Consider the following 12672-nt stretch of genomic DNA (forward strand, 5'->3'; position numbering starts at 1 on the left):
GCCTTGAATATTATAATTATTATCTCATTTTTATGTTTCGAGCTTTGATGAATCGTCGATCTTGAAACTAACTGTCTTAAAGTCAACTGTACTCGTACAAATTTTACAATTTACCCATTCTATTTTTTTATGTAGTTATCAGAAGATTGAACTGAAACGCAAACAAAAAAGTTTTACAACATTTCGAGTGTGTCCAAATACTTGTTCACAAATCTGGATTATCTCCAATTATAGGTGTTATTTTTCATATTGGAAGTCTGGGCATTTGCGGGCTTAACCAGCCTATGACGATCGCAAACCCCGTAAATGCTCAAACATACATACATATTCTTCTTCATCTTTGATGAGATGTCAAAAAATAATATGAAAAATATATATTTTACTGATATTTTAGCATGTATGAAGAAAAATATTCAAGTCTAGATAGTTACAAGGCTTACGACGTTTCATAAACTGGTTTTAGTGATCACTTGATATACGTGTAACATTCACTATTCCACTCATGATTGAAAGTACATTATAAATTTTGTTTTTATTTATTCATCATTTTATTAATTCTTCGGCACCATCTATATAGTTGAGTTTAAAAAGTATATTTTTAATTAGCAGAGACCTTCATGAAATATATGAATTATGCATCCCGAATTATTTTACATACTAGGAGACGCCTGAACACCATATTATTTTTTTTAGTTAACTTATTTTAACCGATTATTTTTTCGTCATATTTTCAATGTGTCCAAGTCTTAGTTTCATCCGCAAAGACTTTAGACTTTACGTTACCCCAATGAAAAAAGTCTAGAGTTATATAAACATATATAGTTATGTCACTATACATAAGTTTTTCCGTTTGCAACTGACAAATGAAATGGCTGTTAATGATAATGGTAAATGACTTTTCCTCTGTGACCATGGGTGAGAATTTTTTTACGTTCTTCACTAAAATTTCTCGAAATTGCGAGTAACGACAGTTGGTTAGTAGAGCGACGATATGTTATCTTTCTTACACTACGTTCATAGCTACACACCATTTAAAAAATAAGTAATACATTGCAACTCTTTTTTCTGCACCTATAGTTAAAAAAATCTACGATTGTACACAAAATTATAATTTATTGTTTTTATACATATTTTGCCATGTGTTAGTATTAGTTTTGGTTATTTATAAAAAAAAAATGTTACTTTATTATTTGTGTTCCAGTCTTGTTAGCCTTAATCCCATGTCCCTAAATGAGAAATAGGAATTACTCATCGGGAATATTATATGTATATATGACTTATGAATGTAATATGTTATGAATTAAATTCAAAAATAAAATCTCCCTTCAAAATATAATTAATAAAAAAATACACGGTTTCAAAATAATGAAGCAACAGGATCATCATTTCTTTTATCACCAAAATGTGTTTTTTTTTACTCTAAAACATCTGCGTCCATGTAAAGACAAAGACAACCTAAAAGGTTTTCAATAATCACTCCACGCCACTGGTTTTCGCAAGTTCCATTTCTAAACCGACATGGTCTTTATGACAACTCGAAACGCAATAATGGGGATAGAGGAAGAGAGACAGCGCCTCCCGTCTCGCTCTGGTGTACTTGTCCTTATATTGTATGACTATACCGATGCGGAATGCGAGATATAATTGCAGTGCACTTCGGACCGTTGACTCCGAAACTCCAATAACTTGCTATGGAAATGGAAAGCTAGGTGCTTAAGTCGAAGAAAGTTTCAGATTTGAGGTAGTTCAGAGGAAAACGATATTGTTAGTCTCGACAATTTTGAGTGTGACTAAATACTTGTTCACAAATCTGGGTTTCTTACTTAGGAAATATTTTTATATTGTTGGCATCTCAACAATGATGAAGAATAATAATACATCAATCGAACAATATATTTTGTTTATTCGTTTAAAAAAGTATGGTAACATGTATACCTATACACTTAAGCAATGAGGTGCAGAATATATATCCCTACTGGATCAAAATTAAACAAAATAAAATTTTAAAAATTTATAATACGGAAAATGTATTTTGAAAAGAAAATCATATTTGTTTGAACACTGTATTCAATTTGATGAACTTATGACCTTAGAAGATAAGAAATTGGGTAATACCAATATAAAAACACTGAAAACATCTTCACTTGCTCAAGATATGCATATATATATATATATATATATATATATATATATATATATATATATATATATATATATATATATATATACATATATTTATGTGTGTGTGTAAATATCAATAATCTAAATATGATGCCGCTTTCTTTCAAGTGTAGGCAGAGATAAGAGAACGTCTTTGAAAAAAATCCTCTTCCATAGTCATACATCTCCTCATGACATGAATACTTTAAAATATTTGAAATACTTGGTAATGTCAAGTTTTTCCCTGCCTTCGTCTGCTGCTATTTTAAGCTAAATACGCCTCAATTTCATTTCAACTATTCTTTCGATTCACTTGTCCAAACCCTCACATAGCATATTTCCTAGTTTTATCGATAATGCTTATCTCAGCATTGAATTATTTTCTTTATCATCAATACATAACTTTGCCGCACATTCGTCTGTGAGATAATTTTCGTTAATTATTTCACTGGTTGAATCTGATTTACCCTACTTTAAAAATGCAAAGGCGATTCGAGGTGCTTTCCAGCGGTGGGTAACCATAAATTATTGATAAAAACTCGGACCAAAATGCGGAGGAAATGTACCAAAAATACCCCTGAACTGTTATTATTATTATGCACTTGAATTGCATTCACTTTCATAGCAAATGTGAATAATGTAATGCTCTTTGTGTTGAGCGAAAGTTCTCGACAAAAATTATTCATTTTCTTCAAGCTTTCCTTTTCATAACTTACAAACATGTATGCATAATTTCATACTTGCAAAAATGTCAATGGTTTGCTTCAGAAACGACACTAACTAACTAACTAATCATCACGCCGCTTCCCCGCAGGGGTAGACAGAGATAATAGAATGCCTTACTACCCTGTATTTGCAAACGTGTTTCGCCTCTCTCAAATTCATGCATTTCCTCATGCATACCCGACGATTATTTCCACTCCTGATCCGACCGCTTTCAAGCATTTGACATACCTAATTGTGCCACGTTTTCCTCGGTATCCTCTGCTCCTTTTTCTTTACTACATTTGCCTAATCAATTTTTATAAATATATATATATATATATATATATATATATATATATATATATATATATATATATATATATATATACATATATATATATATGTATATATATATATATATATATATATATATATATATATATATATATATATATATATATACATATATATATATATATATATATATATATAATATATATATATATATATATATATATATATATATATATATATATATATATATATATATATATATATATATATATATATATATATATATATATATATATATATATATATATATATGTATATATATATATATATATATATATATATATACATATATATATATGTATATATATATATATATATATATATATATATATTTATATACATATGTGTGTGTGTGTGTTCTTTCGCTTGAAAATGCCATAACTAGGTGAAACAATTGTAATTTGAACAATTGAAATTTGATATTTTTTTTACAATATAATACAACTTTGTAGACTCAAAAATTATTTACAACATTTTGAGTGTGTCCAAATACTTGTTCACAAAACTGGATTATCTCCAGGAGTTACTTTCCATATTATTTTTTGACATCTCATCAAAGATGACCTATGACGGTCGTAAGCCCCGTAAATGCCCAGACTTCCATATTCTTCTTCATCTTTAATGAGATGTCAAAAAATTATTTCAAAAATTATTGTTTGATTTGACATTTAATACATGAATGCCCTTTGTAAACCTTATCAGAAAAACTGATGATACATTTTGGCAAACCAGATTTCATTTTGTTTATTTATACCATGGATAATTCTAGCAACGGAAGTTGAATCATCGAAAGGAAAAAAAAAACATTGTCCACGCGGGAATACCGAAATACGTTACATCGACAGTTTATCACTATTGATATTACAATAAATAATACATAATTTATTGACTTGTACAAAACGATTACCGTATGAAATACCACAATACATTTCCATTATTTTATATAATAACGTAAAAGGACACTTAGAGGAATTTATTTTATTTTGCGAGATTCATAAAATGTCTCCGATTTTACGCGCCATGAAGAAATTTCACATGTAACAGTTTGTCATTATTATCGGTGAAATTTAACGACAGTATTTAAAGAAATTGTTTTCCCATAATCCATTGTTTAAGCTGGTCTATTGATACACTTGTCGCACTAAAAAAAATATGTTTCAGTTAAAAACACCTTATTATTTTATACGCTCATGTGGGTCGTATGAAATTCGTTTAAAACATTTTTATTTCCAAATTTTTATATTAAATCTAATGATTTATTTTTGTCTTCAAGAAAATGGTATCAACACTTAATCTTACCTTATCTAACATTGCATTATTTATCCTTATTTAACAACCTAACATTACCTTAACCTAAAACTTTTTGGTAACTTAATTTGTAATCTTATCACTTAACGTTCATGTTGTGTTCAACTAAGTTATTACCTTACCTAAACTTATCTTACCTAACCAAACCAAACCTATCACTTTAAAAATTTGATTGATGATTATGATCATGTTATAAACGACTTGTTATAATCTAACCTAACCTAACCTAACCTAACCTTACCTTATCTTTTTTGTAGATTTTTTATCTACATATATTGCATATATTTATCAAAAAGAACAATTATAAACATATTTAAAATATATTTTACAGCGACCCACCAAGCCATCTTGTGTGTCTTGTTGGTGGAGTTCTTTTATTTATGTTTTATTATTGTTTTTGTCTATTTTAGCCTAATTCACACAAAAAAGGGGAAAAAAATTAAAATCTCACCTAATTAAACTCAACCTTAAACTTTTTAGTAACTATTGATAATTCGAGTGGAATATAAAACCTATGCACTTTGAATAGAAACATGTTATTTTCATTTTTATCTTTTTTGCATTAAAACGTTTATTTTTTGGTAAAAACAATGTCTTTTTTAATGCAGCTAAAAATTTTAATGTTACTAATTTCAAATACATAACTAATCACTATCATAAATATTTTGAATTAAAAAAAATTCACCATACTTTAACTTACAAGCAGATTAAGTCGGATATCAGTTGGATATTATGATTTTTATTTTAACCAATTAGTATTTTTATTGAGGAACAGAAGTAAAAAGTGCACGTACGTGACAATATGTCAAAATGTTTAAATGCAAAAAGATAGAATTTTAAAAAATAAACTTAATTTTATATTTTTTTTTATTCATACTATGAATAAAATTAAAGGAATATTTCTATGTATTATAAATTAAAATCAATTGAGTAATATTTTGTGATTTTTTTGTTTGTCAATATATTTATTACTTACAAAGTTATACACCTCTTTGTGCAACGTGGCAATTTAAAGAAATACCCTTTGCATTATTCGGTGGAAAAATTTTGCACAATACCTGATTAAGGGTAGAATTTTGTATTTAAGGGTGACGTCAAATATCAGCTTTAATATCGTGAAAGGGAATTTACAAAGCGTGACATGTAGAATTACTGTCAACATGAAATACAAGTTTATTTCAGGTTTATTTTGAAATTATTCAAAACTGCTCTTTTGCGGTTCTCGTCTTGAAGTTTAATATTATTTTGCACCTTAGAAACCACGGTGAATATATTCATGTCTAGTTTTATTGGAATGAAAAATGTGAATTTTCGCTGTCTGCAAAAAATTCATTGAAATGTTTAAAATATCTGAAGATAATGTTTGTGTTTATGTTATTTTATATTTTCTCATTTGTTATTTCTATTTTTTTTTTATTTCCTCATTTCTTTATAATAATAATAATAATTTAGATAATTTGTTTAGTGCCATTTTCGTGAAATAATACCTCAAGGGCGCTTATAAAGACATGGATAGTAATAATAATAATAGGATGATGATGATATTGATATACAATAATTAATGGATTCAAACGTCGTCAATCGGTCTCGGGCCGTCGAGTCTGGAGCGGGGAAAAGATGAGCCGAAGAATTGAAACGCCTTCCTCTTGATCCCATGGGCTGGAAAATGGCCAAGGTGTTGGGCAGGACGCCTTCGAGCCTTTGAGCGATGGTCGTCACGCTGGAGGGCAACTTGTTAAGCTCCTCGTCATTGTGGATGGCCAACTTCCAACTTCCAGACTAGCACGGTTCAAACGGAACTTCACATTTATCCTCTTTTGCCGCCCATCCGTTATCCGACATGATTGTTTTGTCTCTGAGGTTTTCCGCTTTCGCTTTTATACGAATGGGAGCTGGCGTAATTGAGGTTCGATTTCATAAAATTTAACCGTTTAAGCACATGCTCTAGGATCGTTATTGTCTTTGCTTTTATTGACTTTCTTTATTTTTAATATGCTTCTTACTTTATGTTTTTCTCATTTATATATTTTATATGCCGTTTTTATATTTTGCCATGCATAAGTTGTGGTTATTTAAAAAAACCTTTTTTGTTACTTCATTATTTGTGTCCCAGTCTTGTTAACCTTGATCCCATGTCCCAAAATGAGAAATAGAAATAACTCAAAGGGAAAATTATATGTTTGTATGACTACTCAATACAACGAGTATAAGTCTATTAAATAAACAATGTCCGTTTTGATAGTGTGTTGGTTAGCACGTTTGGGTAGCGTGCTAGATTCTAAGTCCCGGGTTCGATTCCCAGGGAGCCAAACAAAACTATAAGTTGATAACTCAGCATAGATGAAAAAAACGGAAGATTGGGCTTTGGCAGAGCTTAGTATTTCAGTTGTTTTTTCTTTAAAAATTTGTAAGATAGAGGCTTTATTAAAAATATATAATATATCTTGTGATTAGATCGAGCTTTCATTTTGGAGTTCAGTAATATGATTTCAGTAATATCTTTTATTTAGCAGAGACTTTTTATTTTAAATGTATGCAATATTATTCTCGAATCAGTTCAGATACAAAAACATGCCTAAAAACATGCTTTTCAAATTTAATTATCCTTATTTGACCAGTTATTTTATTTGCAACATTAATTCTTGTGAAGTCATATTACAAATGCATCTGTTAAGATTACCCATCAATCAAGGATTGTTTTTTTACGTTATAGCTATTGATTAAATGCTGTTAACAAAAACTTCATAATCACATTTCATTACAAGACAAAATATCTTGAAATCGCTAGACGCAATATTCGATTAAAACTATACTTTCCCATAAAATGTCGAGTCAAGCAAATCGAGGCGAACGAATAAAGTAACAGAAACTTTAAAAATAAAACAGGGGCATGCTTTTGTCTAACGAAACTTTACCCTTTTCCAAAATTTCACATATTATGTTATATCCACTTTGTCTTTATTATTTGCGACCGAAGTTTCTTTCCGAAGTGCCTTAATCCGTGGATTTTTATTTATTTAGCTTTTACAGACTTGTGCGATAATTTTCGTTGGTAGAGCAGACATGGGAGCTAAGTAATATTTAAAAAAAATATATAAAATTATTATAATCCTTATATGTAAGTGGGGAGCATTTTTCTTAAATAATAGCTACAGTCATAATAGCTACACAATCACACAAACGCAAAAAAACATTTAAAATAACACATTGTATGAAAGTCACAAGATAAACACAGACACATTTCATACATCATTTGCTTAAAGGAACTTTAGTGAGATGAAAAAGTTTTTATGACCTGAAATTTTTTAAACAAATTGTGTAAACTTAATTAAATATTATTTTTAAAATGCGTTTGATAAGAATGCACCCTTAGAAACAAAAATAATAAAATGGCAAGTTCCTTGCAAAGCTGGGAAATTTTCCCCAAAGTGTCTGGACCACAACTTGATGTTTTGAAGCTAAGGGTTGCTCGAGATTAAGTTAATTTATTACTTTAAGGAGATTACAGATACTTAGTTACTTTATTTTCGAGTTAAGATTTACTTCGCCAGCAATAATTTCTTCCCCGGACTAACAATTGCAAAACAAAACAGAAAGATTTATTATTCAAAAATTACTAATTATTTTTCTATGTTAGAGCAAAGGAACAAATGATAAATATTGTGTTAATAAAATAAAGCTCAAACTTTATTTTAATCTCTTTTACTTTTTGTAATTTTTTAACCGGTTTCGTGAAGCATTTTTTCATATTCGGGGATGGACATGTTTATACATATTCATCCCTAAAGATGACAAGGTGCTTGTCGATACCGGATGGTAAAAAATATCAAAGATAAAAGTTATTAAAAAAAGATATTTTGAATTTTATTTTATAAGATTTATGAAAATTTGCAACAAAGTAATATCGAAAAAGCATTTATCAAATGATAAATTGTTTTGATTTTAGTGAAATTAAAAAAAAAAAAAAATACCACTTGAGTTTATTTTATGACGACTGATTTCGGAATCTAAGCTTCCATCTACATGTCTAAATGTTAACTGATTAAATTGATTTTAGTGTGTCAAAATTTTGTAATAAATTTTTTGATTTCCTTCTGAAGTTATTCAAATTCAGATTTTTTATTGATGTTTTAATAAAGATGATGAAATTTTAGACTAAGCTTTACAAACGGTATTTGATGACGGTTGTAAATGCATCGAAACACGTGTCTCAAAAGATTTACAGATTTAGTCCTATTTACGAAATAAAATTTGATTAAAAGAAGGAAGAAGAAGTCTTTGAAGATGGAAAGGTGGATGCCTATCTATTTAAGGGGTTAAAAACCTGTCTGATGTGCTGGTTTAGGTTAGGTTAGGTTAGATGATCAAGAAATATATGTATATATACAATATACATATATATATATATATATATATATATATATATATATATATATATATATATATATATATATATATATATATATATATATATATATATATATATATATATATATATATATATATATATATATATATATATATATATATATATATATAACTTTGTATTATTCACCATTATAACCATGATTGACAATCACTTTATTTTCGTAAACAAAGAGAACTTTAATTTTTTAATATCGAGCAAAATAGTAAAAATTTGATGCCAAATAAAATAAAAATGAAAAAGTGTATCCTTATTGTTTTATTTTATATTTTTTTTACTGTTCCTTTATTATTTTAAAGATCGAGCCTCTATCAAACGTGCGTATTTTTTTTACATTACATATTTTTTTTTAAAAATGCATGTATATATATTTTTTTAAGTATTAGTAATTTTAAGTAATTTTTAGATTCTTGAAAGAATTCTCTTCCCATTAACATTTGATTAAAAAAAATGTTATATTATACCTTGTATTGAACGGTCTGGAAAAACAAATTTAATAAAGGATATTTAAAAGCACCTCAATTCTTTACCAAGTTGATCCGTGACAGCTGGAAATTGAGTTCCAGAGAACAATATAAAATTTACATTTCTGCTGACGACTTCAATCACGAAAACTCCATATTGAAAAGTTACTATGAATGGTAAAGTACATATATTCATTCTCTTGTCTCCTGTGACTTATCATATTTTGCAAACAATACAATATTTGAAACACACACACGTGTGGTATTTATACAAGTGTTTTAAAGTATATGTTTACACAAATAATACGTACAATATATGAATCTATCCACATATATTCTTCTTGAGCAGATACCTTTTCATTGTCCAATGAGAATCAATAGACATAGTCATACCTTTTATAATCCAGCACCATCAAAGAACTATTTAAAAAAAATCCTTTATTCATCAAAATTGTGGGAAATTTAATGAATGTTGTACCCACCTTGATATGTTCTACTGCAATCTATCAAACTTTAAAGCTAAATTGTTCGAAATCTTATAAACCTAATAAGGTAATTCTATTCCCTGTCCTTTCCTTTTCTTCATCCATATGTATCCCATCCTTGAATCATGTTCTTCCTTTATATAGACCTCTATTATGCATAGTTGTGAAGAACTATAATAGGAACTCATGATTTTATTTTTTGTTTTCTGTATATATCATATATTGTACCGTTGTTCTTCCTTCCAATAAAATAGAATAAATATATATATATATATATATATATATATATATATATATATATATATATATATATATATATATATATATATATATATATATATATATATATATATATATATATATAATAATAATAATAAAACCCTTATCCGCACCCCAATGGTGCATAGGGCACTGTGTCATATAAACGCAGTGTTATCTTGATCGTTTACATATGAAGGAAAGGTGATCAGCCCCCCGCTTCAGGTACCAGTCCATGGTAATATTGAATAAATATTACAGTGAAAAAATCACTTATATTTATTTTACCCCCCTCGGGAATCGAACCCGGGACCTCCAGAACGGCAGCCGAGCGTGCTGACTATTACACTACGGAGGCGGACTATATATATATATATATATATATATATATATATATATATATATATATATATATATATATATATACATATATATATATATATATATATATATATACGCATTTTTTTGTAAATTATCTCACTTAAATATACAAATCGGATTCCTCCGTCGTAGAAACCACACTTAATTTTTAATTATTACTCAAAATACTTGTATTGCTCTGTAAAGCGAAGAAAAGACAGTGAAGTTCATAATTTTTTTCTCAATATTGGATTTCTTCTATGGTAAAATCAATAATGATTAAAGAAAACACTTGGTTTTTACCACTTGAGTTTTATTTAAGACTACATGTTTCAGAACTAAAACTTCCATCATTCAGGTCTGTATAATAACTAATAATTTTTTTAAAAAATTAAAAAATTGAAATAAAAATATATTGATAAAACTCAAGTGGTAAAAAACAAGTGTTTTCTTTAATCATTGTAACATGTCTTACCACAAAGTTAATGCCGAAACAATAAATAAAAAAAGTAAAATCAATATGTTAGTAAAATAATAAGTAAGCTTATGGACACTTTAGATATCGCATTTTGAACATTATAATACAATATTAGACAAACAAAATAAGCGTTTCGTATTATAGTCAAAGCAGTATATTAACTGCTTAAATGGGTCTCCTATTCAAGCATTGTCTCAGCACTTTCATTACTAATCTTTAAATTTATGGATTTATTTCAAACAAATTAACAATCGTATTAAGTATTGCTATTTATTTATTATATAGTTTATAGCTAATCCGTCCGCCTCCGTAGTGTAATGGTCAGCACGCTCGGCTACCGTTCTGGAGGTCCCGGGTTTGATTCCCAAGTGGGGTAAAATAAATATAAGTGATTTTTTCACTGTCATATTTATTCAATATTACTCTGGACTGGTACCTGAAGCGGAGGGCTGATCACCTTTCCTTCATGTGTAAGCGATCAAGATAACACTACGTTTATATGACGCAGTGCCCTATGCACCATTGGGGTGCGGATAAGGGTTTTATTTTATTATTATTTTGTATATAGCTATACAAGTGTATAAAGTATGATTTAAGCCAGATTAAAAGTCGTACGTTGCTCATATTAAATAAAATTATAAGTTATTATGAAATAAATAAAATAGTAAAAATAAAAACTTTAGATTTTTCGTCGCAAGATGAGACGTTTATTAAAAATATATTAAATATTAACATATGGTAGTGGAGCATGAAGTTGGCAAAATAATGAAAAAAGTAGTGTAAACGAAGTCGAAATGCGATTTCTCATATAAATGTGCGGCAAAACGATGAATGATAGATGTTCGAATGCCAAAATAACTAAATCATACAGGGCTAAGATAAGCATTTTCGATAAAATTAAGAAAGGTGAGATGGTTTGTACAAGTAAAAGGAATGAATGAGGAAAAAACGGTAAAACAAATTTATGAGCATTCGAAGACCGAGAAAAACGTGTCGTGATTAAGTATTTCAAATATTTGAAAGCGATCAAGTCAGAAATTGGAATCAGCAGATATATATGAGGAGATACATGCATGAATGTGAAAGAGGCAGAGATTGTTTGCAAAGAGTAGTGTGGCATTCTATTTTTGGAATTTTTTGCCTACTCCTAGGGGCACGTGATGAAAATGAACCTCGGGTAATATTAACACAACATAACCACTTCTTAAGCATTCCTTTATCTTCACCCTTAAAACAATTTTCGAAGAAAAGAAAACAATAATTTAAAATAATAAAATATTTACAATATTTCAGGCTAATGCAGATTCTTTCATTTTAGTATGTTCATCCTTGATTTTTTTTAAAGAAATATTTGTGTTTTTATTAATTTTGGGATAAGACATGTTACAATGATTAAAGAAAACACTTCGTTTTTTACCACTTGAGTTTTATTATAGACTACATGTTTCAGAAGTTAAACTTCCATCATTCAGGTCCGTATACTAACGATACATCTGTTACTCTACAGACCTGAATGATGGAAGTTTAACTTCTGAAACATGTAGTATATAATAAAACTAAAGTGGTAAAAAACGAAGTGTTTTCTTTAATCATTCTAGAAATAGATATCAAATTGTGGTAGAATGGATTCGAACCGAGAAACTCCGACTCAAGAGTCCGCGACACTAACCACGG

Source organism: Brachycentrus maculatus, unplaced genomic scaffold (genome assembly GCF_059751285.1).
Source record: "Brachycentrus maculatus isolate JH-2025_06_01 unplaced genomic scaffold, ASM5975128v1 h1tg000849l, whole genome shotgun sequence".
Taxonomy (NCBI): domain Eukaryota; kingdom Metazoa; phylum Arthropoda; class Insecta; order Trichoptera; family Brachycentridae; genus Brachycentrus; species Brachycentrus maculatus.